The 12,879-nt window shown below is 34.3% G+C and overlaps 2 pseudogenes; both read left to right on the top strand.

Moving 5' to 3' along the window:
- The first annotated feature begins 1,244 nt into the window (after window positions 1–1,244).
- Window positions 1,245–3,614, top strand: LOC149204422 (pyrophosphate-energized membrane proton pump 2 pseudogene; annotated as a pseudogene).
- Window positions 3,615–6,961: 3,347 nt separating this feature from the next.
- LOC149204421 (pyrophosphate-energized membrane proton pump 2 pseudogene) lies at window positions 6,962–7,853 on the top strand (annotated as a pseudogene).
- Window positions 7,854–12,879: the final 5,026 nt, after the last annotated feature.

Raw genomic sequence — 12,879 nt, 5'->3', positions numbered from 1 at the left:
TCCATCACATATTCCTTGCCATAATTCATTGTAAATGAGTGTGCTTTCAATAAGACGATGCCACGTTTTATAAGATTTAGTGCCTTCTAGTTTGTCGGAATCAGAAAATAAGTTAATCAACTTAGACATTTTTAGCGATGAAGAGACGCACGAAGCAGCAGAACAGAAAGGACAAGATAGTCAACACAACACACCACGCAAAAAACACGATCTATCGGGGCTTGGCCTTGACCCTCGAATAGTCGTCAAAACAGGAGAATATTGACTGAGCTTTGCACTTGACTCTAGTCAATTTCTCAAATTTTACAGGGCAACTTTCAAAATTTGACTTTTTACAATGGTGCTTTTGCACAATATGGTAAAAAAATTACCCCCCCTCAAAGTAAAATTACTTTGAGTTACATTTATCTCCTTCAAAAAATTACAAAAAAAAAAATCCTTATTGCTCCAAAAAATTACAAATCACCTTATTCCTCCAAAAATTTACACATCCCCTTATTACTCCACAAACAATTAATTAAAACACCCCATATCTCTCCAAAATACAATATTAAAAAAACCTTATCTCTCATATAAATAGTCCACTCATTCTCTCACATTCCACTTGCTATCTCTCCAAACTTATCACTCAAACTTATCACTCCAAAATAATTTTACAATTTAAAAAACATACCTTATCTCTCCATTTATGATCACTCTTTAAAAAGTGTCGTTATATACTTCCCATTAAAAAATAATTATGAAAACTTTATGAAATCACTTAAGCTCACGTTTCTGGAAATGCACTTTTTCACACACAACTTTTATTATGCATTATTACCCATTCAATCTTGAATACCAATCTGCAATACGCATTTTTTGAATAGCAAAAGACGTTCCAAACCTTTCCCTTTTCTTGAATGGGTCGTGTCTCACCCCTGCATTTTCATAAAAAATAACATGCGGCTCGTCTTTGTCCGAAAATCTGTTGTACATATTTACTCTACATATGTGCATATGTTCCAGGAAACCTGCTTTCAGTTCTTTGGTCCCGTATTAATTCAATCGGTGAACTGCCAGTAGAAGCCGATCCAAGCCGAAGATCTCACACCGGGGTTTTCATTTTTGTACTGGAGAGGGCGGCTGGTCTCTGTGGGTCAGAAGGGTATTCACAGGGCTTCTCGATATATACAGTGTATATATTTCTTTACAGGCGGATGTTGAAGCGTATTCTCAACAGCGAGATTTGAATACGCCAAAGGGACATGGCCCAGTATCAGGCAGATGACTATCAGTATGCAGCGGATGATTATGAAATGGCTGATTATGATGAAGATTTGGAAGATGAGTATGGCAACCGAGGTAGAGGTGATGCAGATTCAGAGTCAGACGATGACTATGAGGCAGTGAGTAAAAAACTAGGAAAGGAGGCAATTTTTTATAATAAAAATCGAATATGAAAAGAAGGCAAATAATGAGCAGGGCTTACAAATTCTGGAATGCGAGCCTGGGCTGCTGGTGGAACTATAGTAATCGCCAGGCCAGAAATCGCAGTACCAAACTTTTATTTCTTCTGAAGGGGATGTCCAAGAACGAAACCAATAGATCTTATTACAGTAAATTTGATCATTTTCTCATTTTTGACAATCACAAATCGAATGTTCTCCTTATCTTTGGCCAATTCAATCATTAATAAAATTTATGTTCCTTTTAAACAAAAAACTTGACAAATACCATACCAATCATATGCTGATCAATTCAAGGGAGTCTTCCACAAACTTGTAGAGCTGGAATCTCCTCTTCACATCCACTGCAGCATTACTGGAGCTCTGATACCACAATAATGGCAGAAGTGTCCTCAGACACATAATTTTATTAATCAGAAAAAAATAATTACATAATTGATTTGCAAGAGCTTACACCCGAACAACACAAACACTCTTGCAATGAGCTATTTATAAGCTCCATGTCCTAACTACCTCTAATTATGGATCACTTATTCAATAACAAGTGTCCATTTACAATAAATGCTATTCAAACCAACTAGCTAACTAATCTCCTATAATAGATCCTAAGATACGACTCATTTGGAGAGTCATATCTAGTTACAACAATATGCTAATTCTAAAAGTCTCCATTAAATAATTAAACATTCTAGAATAATAATTATTAATTTAATATCTTAAATTAATAATTATTTTATTCTAATTTTATAACCTATGATAAAAAAAGTATTTTTGGATCATCTAACAGTAATCCTAAATTTTGATATGAATTACCTTTGTGAAGTTTTCCTTGAAAATTGGTGCCTCTGCATAGTTTCAAGGCAGATGAGAAGGACATTTCAAGATAAAAAGCTCAAGACAGTCAAATTTGGCATGTAAGCTGTGTTTTTGAAATTACACAGCAGTTTCGTAGCGCGCTACGAAATTGCTGTAGGTGATGTTTTTTACAGGCATATTTCTCTGTTTTAAGTAGTCAACTTCCAGGAGGTATTTAGAGTAGCTGAAAGAATATTTTCGAAAATTGAAAGAGGTTTTTATTCCTAACATACTGAACTAGAAAAACCTCTTTCCGTTTCTTCAAATTGATTATGATCTGGGAGAAACGAGTGACTAAAAGTTGCGCTACGAAACTGCTGTAGGTGCAGTTTTTAATTTCCTGTTTTACACATCTTCTTCAAAGATAGATTCTGGGCGGTAGGGAAGGTGTTTCAAAAAACCAAGAGAGGCTTTTGTTAAGCACGGATTGTTTCACAAAAACCTCCTTCAGTTTTTCCAAATACGTTTTCTGTGAGAAATTATGAGCTCTGTCCTAAGACATATTTTTCAGCCAGAACAGCAGTTTCGTAGCAGCTGAAGCTAAATAATCCAATCTTAGTCACTAGTTTTGAACTGCAAGTGGAAATCTTGAAAGGGGAATATCTTCAAGGGATCCTTCAAAATTATCAATCTTCAGCAAAGTTAATACAGGTGGAGAGCATATATTTTGACAATGGATATGTTTGGGCCAATAGCTGATAATGCAGGTGGAATTGTGGAAATGAGTCAACAGCCTGAAAGTGTAAGAGAAATTACAGATCTTCTTGATGCAGTCGGGAACACCACAAAAGCAACCACCAAAGGCTTTGCAATTCGATCTGCTGCATTAGTTTCTTTTCTTTTATTCAGTGCCTATATGAAGTATCAGCTTATGCTCATCAACCATTTACGCAGGTTGATATAGTTATTCCAGAGGTATTTCTTGGAGGTCTATCGGGATCGATGCTTATTTTCCTATTCAGTGCATGGGCATGTTATGCAGTTGGTCGAACAGCCCAGGAAGTTGTTAAGGAAATGCGGAGGCACTTTATAGATTGACCTGGCATAATGACAAATCAAGAGAAGCCAGGTTATGCGCGTTGTGTTGCAATAGTAGCAACTGCTTCACTTCGGGAGATGATAAAGCCTGGTGCTTTAGCAGTTGTATCTCCTGTTTTAATTGGTGTCTCATTTAAGATTCTGGGTCAGTATACAGATCAGCCTTTACTTGGTACCAAAGTTGTTGCTTCAATGCTAATGTTTGCAACGGTCTCTGGTATTCTCATGGCCTTGTTTTTGTATACTGCTGGAGGTGCTTGGGATAATGAAAATTGAAGATCTGAAGGCACAACAGGTCAAAAGGAGTTTTTGCAATCAGATGCCTGGACAGTAAATATCTCAGGGAAAAGACAAGCTGTTTAAAAAATTCAGCAGTTTCATAGCGCGCTACGAAACTGCTGTAGGTGTTGTTTTTTAACGCAGACAAACAGTTTGATAAGATGATCGGAAATTTTCAAAGGAAACACCTAAGGGACATATAAGAGACCAAATGAAGCTATCATAGCCATTCAGATGATGACAGGTGTACCTTTAAAAAAGTGAAATTTTTTGACTCAAGTTTAAAAGTTTTGTTATAAAGTCACTTTATACCGGTCATTAGGGTTTGGAAGGAGTTGCATACGATGAGTTTTGGCTTGCACACTTGTCCATCAATGAAGCCTCCAACACATCAGGAACATGGTGGTGCTCTATATTTTTGGGTTATTAAAGAGCTAAAGACATGCTGCTGCATATTCGAATAAGTGGTGGAAGACTGGAACCGGAAAACAAGGGATTTTTCCTAACATCACTGAACCATCAAAGCATTCAGCATCCAAAGCCAGCATGGAGCTTTAAATGCTCATCTCAGCCATCTCAGCCAAACTGCAAAGAATCCAGGTGTCAAAGAACAAGGAGGAATCTTTCTACGAAGAAGATAGTGTTAGAGTTATAATCAAAGTAGAACTCTTTAGAACTCCACTTAGCATTAATTGTATTTAACAGTTTGTTGTAAAGCAGATAGGTGTCATTAGTGACAGTCATCGAGCTCCCCTCATGCTGGAGGAGGAAGCTCGAAGTGGTTAGAATAATGTTTCTATATATAGCTGAAATATCTATGTAATGAGGGTTGGATATTTGAGAAAAGAGAGTATTATTTTGGCTTGTGTAAAAACTCAGTTTCAGCAATACAATTTGCTGCTTTTCTTCTCAGGATTCATACAGTGTTTCAATACTCAAGATATGTGGTTTGCTTTATCCTTAATGTTTTTACAGTTGTATAAATACAAAATCACTCAGAATTCACTTATGCTGCTCTGATTTCCTGTGTGTATTTGTAAACTGAGGTTTTCTATGAGATGTTGTTTTGAGTATTTAAACATCACATGCCCTGACTTCTATGTATGAGTAGTGTTATAGTTTACTGAAGTATGATTAACTCCATAAGCCCAATGGAAGTCTTTGTAATGTCTGTCCAGCCAGCATGTTTGTTAAATTCACCTTACAAGAGTTAGCCATCTTATCAATAGTCAAAATCAATAACCTTTTGAGAGAGCCCTCTCAGGCTAGGGAGGCTAATCCTTAGTCAAAAGATTGGTCTGAAACAGTTACACAGAGTTTGCTTGATCAGCAGCCCTTCAGTGCTTGATTTTGTGATAACATTTTGGTGCGTCTGCCGGGAGCCTGAAGATTATTCATTCCCGAAATTATGAAGCTGAACTTCTGAAGGTAGCAGGAGCTCAGAAGGTTTTTGAGGCTGCAAATCTACCTTGGCGACTCCATTGTTGAAGAATTCGAAATTCATACATTCATGGTGATTCCACTGGAGTTATGAAGGATCCAGATGCTACCATTCTTATTTCAAGGTATGCATGCATAGATTTTTCAGGAATTCATGGTTTCCCAAATCATTTTCCCAAGGATGCATATTTTCTAAGGAATGGTCCAAAATTCAATGGAGAAGATCTGAGTTTAACTTTGAAGCATATATCAGATTTTTGTGATTTCACAGAGCTTCTTAGAGTTAAACATGAGGATGTTTGCATTATGTTATTCTATGATTCATTTCAAGGGAAATGTAAACAGTGGATTGAAAGCTTTCCTGCCAAATCCATTAAGTCATTTGAAGACTTTTGGTTTATGTTTTTGGAGGAATGGATAGATAGATCAGAGTTGGTGGCAAAATCTCCCTCAATTCAAGGTTTCAAACAATGGAATAATGATCATAGTAATGGAGATACAAATGAAAGTTTTTATTTGTCCTTGTCCTCGTATCTAAAATCATTTGAGTATAAGGCAGAGGATAAGATGAAATTTTTGGATGAAGTTGCTGAGGACATTGAGAAAGACATTGAAGGTTTAGAAGGTCAAATTCAGACATATAGTTTTCATAATTATGATCATTATTTTCAGAAATTTTCTATGGTAGAACACAAGGAGAGAGTGTTGCTTCCTTTCTCTTTCACGATTGAGGAAGAGTACACTGTTGTTGAAGATCAGTTTTCACAACCAGAAAGTTACAAAAATCATCAAGCTGATCATGTATTCTGGGATCCTATAGCTGACTACATGGAAGAGTTTTACTCTCCAGTGTTTCAGTTTTTCTATGAAGATCAGAGGCAATTTCAATGGCAGCGGTCATCACAATATCATAGTGGCTCTGAACTCTGATGCAGTCAAAAAACTCAAATATCAAATAAGGCAAATGATTGGCTACATTGGAAATTTCACATTGATTGAGCTGAAAGAAGTTGGAAATTGATAGGGTAGGTAGGTAGGAAATTGCAAATAAGCTCAAGGTTGACTGAGCATTTTTTTTTTTTTAGTAAATGTAGATTTCTTTCTCCTACAGTGATCATCAAGCTTAAGCCCGAGGTGAAGGCCCAAGAAGATTAAAGGGAACACTCGTCAAGCAAGTTTTCGTTTGTCATAAAAGGATAAAGCACTGGACCTGCGAGTTCTTAGTGTACTACTGGAGCACACTATCCCAAGTGGAGCCACTGTTATCACTAAACAAATTTCAAAGGAAAAGGGTAAGGTAAGAAAGATTTGGTCTTGGTTATTCTCATGCTCCTTTCATGCATAAGAATCACTTGGAAAACTCAAGGTCAGCATACCTAAAAGTTCTTTGAAGGCTCAAGCAAGGCAAGTAAGGTAATCCTAAATTTTGATATGAATTACCTTTGTGAAGTTTTCCTTGAAAATTGGTGCCTCTGCATAGTTTCAAGGCAGATGAGAAGGAAATTTCAAGATAAAAAGCTCAAGACAGTCGAATTTGGCATGTAAGCTGTGTTTTTGAAATTACACAGCAGTTTCGTAGTGCGCTACGAAACTGCTGTAGGTGATTTTTTTTACAGGCATATTTCTCTGTTTTAAGTAGTCAACTTCCAGGAGGTATTTAGAGTAGCTGAAAGAATATTTTCGAAAATTGAAAGAGGTTTTTATTCCTAACATACTGAAATAGAAAAACCTCTTTCCGTTTCTTCAAATTGATTATGAGCTGGGAGAAACGAGTGACTAAAAGTTGCGCTACGAAACTGCTGTAGGTGCAGTTTTTAATTTCCTGTTTTACACATCTTCTTCAGAGATAGATTCTGGGCGGTAGAGAAGGTGTTTCAAAAAATCAAGAGAGGCTTTTGTTAAGCATGGATTGGTTCACAAAAACCTCCTTCAGTTTTTCCAAATACGTTTTCTGTGAGAAATTATGAGCTCTTTCCCAAGACATATTTTTCAGCCAGAACAGCAGTTTCGTAGCAGCTGAAGCTAAATAATCCAATCTCAGTCACTAGTTTTGAACTGCAAGTGGAAATGTTGAAAGGGGAATATCTTCAAGGGATCCTTCAAAATTATCAATCTTCAGCAAAGTTAATACAGGTGGAGAGCATATATTTTGACAATGGATATGTTTGGGCCAATAGCTGATAATGCAGATGGAATTGTGGAAATGAGTCAACAACCTGAAAGTGTAAGAGAAATTACAGATCTTCTTGATGCAGTCGGGAACACCACAAAAGCAACCACCAAAGGCTTTGCAATTGGATCTGCTGCATTAGTTTCTTTTCTTTTATTCAGTGCCTATATGAAGTATCAGCTTATGCTCATCAACCATTTACGCAGGTTGATATAGCTATTCCAGAGGTATTTCTTGGAGGTCTATTGGGATCGATGCTTATTTTCCTATTCAGTGCATGGGCATGTTATGCAGTTGGTCGAACAGCCCAGGAAGTTGTTAAGGAAATGCGGAGGCACTTTATAGATTGACCTGGCATAATGACAAATCAAGAGAAGCCAGGTTATGCGCGTTGTGTTGCAATAGTAGCAACTGCTTCACTTCGGGAGATGATAAAGCCTGGTGCTTTAGCAGTTGTATCTCCTGTTTTAATTGGTGTCTCATTTAAGATTCTGGGTCAGTATACAGATCAGCCTTTACTTGGTGCCAAAGTTGTTGCTTCAATGCTAATGTTTGCAACGGTCTCTGGTATTCTCATGGCCTTGTTTTTGTATACTGCTGGAGGTGCTTGGGATAATGAAAATTGAAGATCTGAAGGCACAGCAGGTCAAAAGGAGTTTTTGCAATCAGATGCCTGGACAGTAAATATCTCAGGGAAAAGACAAGCTGTTTAAAAAATTTAGCAGTTTCGTAGCGCGCTACAAAACTGCTGTAGGTGTTGTTTTTTAACGTAGACAAACAGTTTGATAAGATGATCGGAAATTTTCAAAGGAAACACCTAAGGGACATATAAGAGACCAAATGAAGCTATCATAGCCATTCAGATGATGACAGGTGTACCTTTAAAAAAGTGAAATGTTTTGACTCAAGTTTAAAAGTTTTGTTATAAAGTCACTTTATACCGGTCATTAGGGTTTGGAAGGAGTTGCATACGATGAGTTTTGTCTTGCACACCTGTCCATCAATGAAGCCTCCAACACATCAGGAACATGGTGGTGCTCTATATTTTTGGGTTATTAAAGAGCTAAAGACATGCTGCTGCATATTCGAATAAGTGGTGGAAGACTGGAACCGGAAAACAGGGGATTTTTCCTAACATCACTGAACCATCAAAGCATTCAGCATCCAAAGCCAGCATGGAGCTTTAAATGCTCATCTCAGCCATCTCAGCCAAACTGCAAAGAATCCAGGTGTCAAAGAACAAGGAGGAATCTTTCTACGAAGAAGATAGTGTTAGAGTTATAATCAAAGTAGAACTCTTTAGAACTCCACTTAGCATTAATTGTATTTAACAGTTTGTTGTAAAGCAGATAAGTGTCATTAGTGACAGTCATCGAGCTCCCCTCATGCTGGAGGAGGAAGCTCGAAGTGGTTAGAATAATGTTTATATATATAGCTGAAATATCTATGTAATGAGGGTTGGATATTTGAGAAAAGAGAGTATTATTTTGGCTTGTGTAAAAACTCAGTTTCAGTAATACAATTTGCTGCTTTTCTTCTCAGGATTCATACAGTGTTTCAATACTCAAGATATGTGGTTTGCTTTATCCTTAATGTTTTTACAGTTGTATAAATACACAATCACTCAGAATTCACTTATGCTGCTCTGATTTCCTGTGTGTATTTGTAAACTGAGGTTTTCTATGAGATGTTGTTTTGAGTATTTAAACATCACATGCCCTGACTTCTATGTATGAGTAGTGTTATAGTTTACTGAAGTATGATTAACTCCATAAGCCCAATGGAAGTCTTTGTAATGTCTGTCCAGCCAGCATGTTTGTTAAATTCACCTTACAAGAGTTAGCCATCTTATCAATAGTCAAAATCAATAACCTTTTGAGAGAGACCTCTCAGGCTAGGGAGGCTAATCCTTAGTCAAAAGATTGGTCTGAAACAGTTACACAGAGTTTGCCTGATCAGCAGCCCTTCAGTGCTTGATTTTGTGATAACAGGGGGGATGAGCGTTTCAGAAATTCTTATTTCCATAGGAAGGCCTTGCCCTGTTTAGTTCAATAATTAGAAGAAAAATGCTCATGTAGAAGGATTTATGGTGTTTTTCAATTGTGGGAAATAGAAATTCCATACATTATGGTGCTTCTTGGTACAATATTATTGATTCATGGAGAAAGATCAATGGTTCCTTGGGTGGAACTATACCAATGTGTGGGTGGGACCAGGCTCATGAGATTCATTGTTTACTACCATCACAATGAACTACAACCAAATTGATTACAGAGGATTTATGCGAAGACAGAACTCATGAGATTCATGTTTTACTACAATAACAATGGACTACATCCAAATTGGTTATAAAAGATTGCATTGTTAAAAGTTAATTTTTAGCTTTAAAGTTTGATATAATAATTATAAAACCAAATCTCATTTGTTTTATAATGTGGAAACCCATAATATTAGTATTAGATAATTAAACATTAATAAAAAATATTTATAATTTTTTGTTTAGTTATATAAAATCCAAATCTAAATTCGTTTAAAATTACAACTTACAACATGGTTAATTAGTTTGTAATTTTGAAAAATAAAAAAATATAATTTTTTGAAATGAGTATACAATAATATAAGAAAATATACATTCCATACATTTTGATATATTCATAAAATATAATGTTTTTAAAATATATAAAAAAAATAATTATAATTAAAAAATTTAACGATCATCCAAATTAAAAATTTAATTTCTACGACATTTTCTTTCCCGCCTTAGTGTATTCGAATGAATGTTGAGTCATTGAAAAAAAAGAAAGACCATTCTGCCGCGTTTTCTTCCCTGCCTTAGTGTATTTGAATGAATGTTGAGTAGTTGAAAAAAGAGGAAAGACCATTATGTAGCATTTTCTTCCCCGCCTTAGTGTATTCGAATGAATCTTGAGTAGTTGATAAAAAAAGTAAAGACCAGAACAAGTTTTCTTCCCTGCCTTAGTGTATTCGAATGAATGTTGAGTAGTTGAAAAAAAAGGAAAGACCATGGGCACAGTGGCTATATGGAAAAAGGTATGAGTCATTGGATTGATTTTTAGGGCTTCTAGATCGATTGTCATTCTTAGAATCGATTTGCAAATTTGTTTTATATTTTCACATGAAATGTTGCAGTGATTCGTTGGTAGTTATTGTTTCATGGTTGAATTTGGATGCATTGAGAGATAAGATTGAGGAGGATCTCTTCAATGGCTTGCTCACAAAACATGGATCTATTTTCGTTGGGCAAATTTTGACCACGATGGAAGGATCAGAAGCCTTAGTCTTCTTTCAAGAGCCCAAGAAAATACTTGCACAGGTACCCTTTCTCTCCTTTAATTCCTTCCTCGATTTCAATTGCTTCAAATAATCTACCAACTTTTTCACCTAAAATTAGGTTATTTGGGTTTTGTTTTTTCAAGAATTTAGCTTCAAATGAACTAGCCCCACAATTACTAGCTTGAAAATGAAATTTATATTAAATATACGCTAAACTCTTATAGTAGTTGGTAGTATACCACACCAGAAATTACAAAAAGCGCAAAACCCAACTGGGAAAACGGAAGACACAACAACACAGAATTCTTAGGGTAACTCCCTGCCCTCCCTCATTTCAATGCAACACGAAATGATTTTCTTGCTCTCTTTCCATTTCACGGTAGTTCTTAATCAGAAATCTCAATTTCAAGCTCTATTACGAGAAACGAAACAAAAGTCTTCCTTTATGAAAAAAAACATATAAAAAATGGAACAATATGGAAAAAGGTGTTTTATACAGTAGTTTTTGTTTTTTAATGCAATAAAATAGGTTTTCCAAAAACAGTTCATTTCTTGAAACTTTTTTATGGAAAGCGTTAATCTGGTTCATTTGCAATATGGGTCTCTTCCCGATTGGACATCAACATGAATCATAAAAAGTAGAGTTTGGTTTTCAGGATAGTTTTGAAGGCATTTTCATAGTCTATGGTTAGAAGTCAACCATATATAGCTAGGTGCTAACGGAACAGGTTTGTTGCAAACAGGTTGGGAATTCTCCCTAGTGACAACACCCTGCAATAGTGCTTAATATATCTTTAACAGCGTTGACTATTTAGGGATTTTATTAGTTAAAGTTATCTTATTTTTTAATTGTAGACATTGATGTGTAGCAGTGTACGGTTGAGTTTATACAATTTATTTTTGTTATTTTTTTGTTACTTTTATTTAAAAGTAGATTTAGTGATTGTATCTAATATTTAAAATGTGTATTTTTATATAAAATTATAAATTTAAATGTATAAGGTTTTTTTAATGTATATAGATATTATATCTATATATATATATATATATATATATATATATATATATATATATATATATATATATATATATATATATTAGTGTTTAGATAATTTAGATAATTTATTATTTTATATAAACTTTGGGAGACAATATTTTTTTTGCCATTGGTCTGGTTTACAACCTTTCAAATGATTGGAAAAGGATTTTGATAAAACCATTAGGGTTAGGATTTTGATTTTTTATTTTGACTGAGTTAAAATGCCAAATATTATAACATATTCACCAGTTGGAAAGGGTCTAACAAAACTATGTGCAAAATCTAGAAAATTAAATGAATATAAAGTACAAAACCATGGAATATAACAAAACTATTGGCGATAACATTTTTTCAAAAGTTATTTTAACATAAACAAATCTAAGGACTAAAAAAGAATGGTTTGGTAAGTTCTAACCATGGGTGATAACATTTTTTTAAAAGTTATTTTAACATAATCACATTTAACAACTAAAAATGAATGATTTGGTATGTTATAACCACAAGTGATATTTATATATAATATTTAACTAAGTAGAAATTAAAGAAAATCACAATTTAGTAATTTATTTCACTTATTTATATTGATCAACCACACTTGTTAATTGGAAACATTGACTCGGGTCACAAATTTTAATGGATCCAAAAGAATAAAATCAAAATTAATAAAAAATAACCAATATCAAGAAAGAATATCTAAATTTAACTATTAAAATTTAACATAAAAATAAATTTACTACACAAAACCATATATATTATGCATTAAAATAATTAATCTAAAACATGACTACATATAATAATCATTTAATCAATGCAAATACAAATATGAGACTAGCATTATACACTTTAACAATAATTATGGTAAATAATATATACTAGCCTAGATCCATCTTAATTTCGAATATACCAACACCCTAAAGGGATCAAATCTCTTTTGTAAATTAGTGATGTATATAGATATTTTATATATATTTTTATAAATTAGTAGTTAGATAATTTAGTTAATTTTTTTTTCTCACAAACTAGCAATTTAATATCTAGTTCAACTATACTTTTAAAATATATTATTTTTATTATTATAAAGATTAGTTTTCTATTATAATGGATTAAAGATAAAGTTTTGAAAGTTTTCTCTTTAGATTTTTTCTTCAAACATATGTTGTAGTATTTATGGTTCTGCAAGTGGCAATAGTTCAAGACAACCCTCTATTTTTGGCTCTATATCCAATGGAGATCAACTCAATCTCCACCATCTTGTTACCCAACCATGAAAACAATAACCCAATAACTATGTGGCAAATGCTACAATAGATCCCAAATTT

The sequence above is a fragment of the Pinus tabuliformis genome, chromosome 1_2 (assembly GCF_031772625.1).
Source record: "Pinus tabuliformis cultivar Carrire ecotype Pingquan chromosome 1_2, CPIR1, whole genome shotgun sequence".
Lineage (NCBI taxonomy): Eukaryota > Viridiplantae > Streptophyta > Pinopsida > Pinales > Pinaceae > Pinus > Pinus tabuliformis.
This window is presented reverse-complemented; position numbering and strand designations above follow the sequence as displayed.